Raw genomic sequence first — 3961 nt, forward strand, 5'->3', positions numbered from 1 at the left:
TCTTGATTGAACATGACATTAGATGTGTTTTGCATAATTACCTGTCCCAGATGTTGGTCCCTCCTCTATTTCTGTGGCTATATTCAAAACAGAATCGTTCTTTTCACTTGTAGCCTGAATGGGATTTGAAACACAATAATCAATACATAAAGTAGGTTTCATAGACTATACAGTTAATAGTTCAACATATAAATGAGAGTTTCATTACCTTCAAGGCCGGTTGTTTCTCAGAAGACACTGAAAAGCAAAAGGGATACACAATCACTCATATGTACATATGATAATGTTATCCATACATTCATGCATGGATAGCATATTAGCATCAAGTTGTCTCCTCTTGCCTGCCTGTATTAGTGTAGGCTTTGATATTTTCTACTTTGTGTATGGGGACTGGAACATGACAGAAATACACTGAAGAAAATAGGAATACAGGCTTCAAGAAATATACACTGACAATTTCAAACATGATATGACTTATCACATGTCTAAAACTAAAATAAAACCATGTCAATATCAATGTGGATATGCTGAGTGATGAGAACAAATGTGATCTAAAATCAGAGAACAATTCACACACATGGGAATCAATGTCAAAGCAGGTGGTACATGCACCCACATGTCTTTCAATGCAGGATATCAGAATGATTTAGACCATTATACTGCAAACATTCATCATGCTCTTTAACTTGATCGATAACTGAGAAGGTACACAATTATAGTGACACTTCATTTGAAGGTACACTTCACGTCTCTTCATTGGAAATGTCCTAACTTGTTCAGCTTGGATATATGTTTGGTCAGTCCTATTAGATAATATTCATTATTTCTCAGATCCACGTAGTGTAATAATTTGCCTACATTTCTTGTATTCTCTAGTTTAGCCTTCCAAAGTTTCTTCATTTACTCCTGGCAACAAAGTATAATACACAAATCTCAATAAAAAATATCATCAATTATCAATTTTGACATACATATCCAAAATAAAACTGCTACAAGCATTAGATATTAATAAGCTTTTAATTCAGAAATCACTCCAAAATTCATTAACAATGACCATTTTAGGAGTCAATTAATGAATTCAACATTATTTTTCCTTTCAAAGTAGTCTTGTTTGGAGAATCATGATGATCTCCAAAGAATTTTCTTTTAATAGCCATTTTATTCAAAAGTGAGCTTTTTGAACAATGAAGCCAATGTGTTCATAGTCAAGTTTATCTTTTTTATCACTGAAATCAACAAAACACATTCTCTGATGCCCAATAGTAACAAAGAGGAGTAATGAGTCAGTGTGGTTTCTCCCAATTCTATCATTGTTTCCTGCTTCCAATAGTTTCTGGAGCAGCCACAATCAAATCTTCTTTTATGCAAATATTCCAAATGCATCTGAAGTGAGTTCACTAAGATTTCCTTAGCAGAAACACCAAAATTACATAAATTACATCTTTTTCCTTCTTCCTGCCTCACAATCCCTCTTCCTTGAGGAAAATAATTGCTACATCTGTGGTATCATTAGCTGTCCTCCTACAGTGTGCATGGGTTATTACAATCACTTCTTCCCTCTGCTTTTTGCAATACAGTCTGACATAATATTTATTACTTCATCTCTTTCTTATCTCCCTCTTGATGAAAACATGCTGTAGAATTAAAGCAAAATTAAGTTGTCCCCTCAGCCCGTTATGTCTTGAACTGCTCTCCAATAGTACTTCTTCCCAATTTCAATATTGGCAAGTCTATAATCTTGCTACTCAGATCATGGCCAAGCATCAGCAGCAACTGCAGCACCCGAGTACTTATTGCAAGTACACAATCTCAGAAGTGCTGAATTGGAACGTGCAGCTTCAATGGGCCACCCCCCACTAATTTATTCGGGGAAGAGACATTCTCTTCTATCTTGAGTGAACATGACATCGAACATGTATTGCTAAATTACCTGTCCCAGATTTTTGTCCATCCTTTATTTCTGTGGCGATATTCAAAATAGAATCTTTCTGGTCACTTGTAACCTAAATGGTATTTGAAACAAAATTATCGATACATAAAGTATGTTTAATAGACTGTATAAATATAATAGTTCAAAATATAAATGATAGTTTAGTTACCTTACAGGCTGGTTGTTTCTCAGAAGACACTGAAAAGCAAAAGAGATACACAGTCAATCATATGTAAATACGATAATATAATCCATACACTCAACCTGTGCTAGCTTCAGGCTGTATCCTCCTGCCTGTAATAGTGTAGGCTTTGATGTTTTATACTTTGTTTCTTGGGACTAAATGTGAAGGAAATACACTGAAGAAAATAGGAATACAGGCTTCAAGAAATATACTCTGACAATTTCAAATGTGATATGACTTGTCGTATGTCTAAAACTAAAATAAAACCATGTCAATATCAATGTGGATATGCTGAATGATGAGGACAAATGTGATCTAAAATCAGAAAGCAACTCACACACATGGGAATCAATGTCAAAGCTGGTGGTACATGCACCCACGTGTCTTTCATGCAAGATATCACTATGATTTAGACCATTTTACTGCAAACATTCATCATGCTCTTTAACTTGATCGATAACTGAGAAGGTACACAATTACAATGACATTTTAGTTGAATGTACACTTCACGTCTCTTCAGTGGAAATGTCCTAACTTAATCAGCTTGGATATATGTTTGATGAATTCTAGTATGTAATATTCATTATTTCTCACACCCATATGGTGTAACAATGTGCCTACATCTCTTGTATCTTCTAGTTTAGCTTCTGAAAGTTTCTTCATCCACTCATGACAACAAGGTATAATAAATAAACCTCATCAAAAAGTATAATAAATTACCAAATTTGACATATTTATACAAAATAAAGTTGCTACAAGCATTAGATATGAATAACCTTTTACATTTGGAAATCACTCCAATATTCACTGAAAATAACCATTTGGGAGTCAAGTAATGAATTCAACATTATTTTCATTTCTAAAATAGTCTGGTTGGAGTCTCATGTTATTCTCTAGAGAATTTTTATTAAATAGCTGTTTTATCCAATAGTTAGCTCCTTGAAAAACAAAGCCAATGTACGCATATTCACGTTTATCTTATTCGAATAACTAATATCAACAAAACATATACCTCAGATGCCCAGTAGTAACAAGGAGGAGTAATGAGTCACTGTGGTTTATCCAAATTCTATCATTCTTTCCTGCTTCCAGTAGTTCCTGGAGCAGCCAAAATCAAATCATCCTTTACGCAAATATTCTAAACGCATCTGAAGTGAGTTCACTTAATCTTAGAGTCATAATTTTAAAAATCATTTTCTTTATACTCATGAAGGCTCCTGACATTTTTACATATCCTGGATTCAGCAGTTTGGCCTTCTCCCTGTCTCTTCGTCCACTTTCGCCAAAACATACATGTCAATGAAATAATGTGTAGATTTTCATAGATTCCTATGAAAATAAACTAAACAAAGTTTCTAAATCGCTAGAGACTTTTCTTATAAATAACCAACCAATGACATAATGCATATATATATATATATGTCATGATTGCCATGATTATTGGCAGTTATCCATTTAATACTCTAAAAATGTATTCTTTGATTCCTTTTTTCTAAATCTAGTTTTATATGATATACTATAGGGATCTCTCAGGTCCTTTTATGAAATAACTACTCAGCAAACACAGCTTCCTAAAAAGAAACAAACAAAACAACACACACTTTTTCTAGATTAAGCTGCATCCCAATATGCTAACTGATGTGAACGAAGCACATATCATTGATGTGCAAAACTTCTACGGAGAAGAAATGAGACCCTGTGGGTCGCCCTCATCCTTCTAACTTCTGCTTTCAATTAAGTGACTTCCCACAAGTCTCCTCATCAGAAACCTCCATTCTACCTAGCTAGCTGCTTTCTTTGTTTACTCCTGCCCAATTTGACATACACTCCTCTTCATTCATAAATCT

At 34.1% G+C, this 3961-nt stretch overlaps 1 long non-coding RNA gene across 1 annotated transcript; it reads right to left on the reverse strand.

Annotated features, from left to right (window-relative positions):
• Positions 1-41: 41 nt before the first annotated feature.
• LOC108524967 (uncharacterized) lies at positions 42-2730 on the reverse strand. The gene is made up of 4 exons (XR_001884177.1): positions 2100-2730; positions 1931-2003; positions 209-237; positions 42-114 (listed from the first exon to the last, which is right to left on the reverse strand). It is a non-coding gene; the product is annotated as an uncharacterized LOC108524967 (long non-coding RNA).
• Positions 2731-3961: the final 1231 nt, after the last annotated feature.

The sequence above is a fragment of the Rhinopithecus bieti genome, unplaced genomic scaffold, assembly GCF_001698545.2.
Source record: "Rhinopithecus bieti isolate Rb0 unplaced genomic scaffold, ASM169854v2 repeat_36665, whole genome shotgun sequence".
Taxonomy (NCBI): Eukaryota; Metazoa; Chordata; class Mammalia; order Primates; family Cercopithecidae; genus Rhinopithecus; species Rhinopithecus bieti.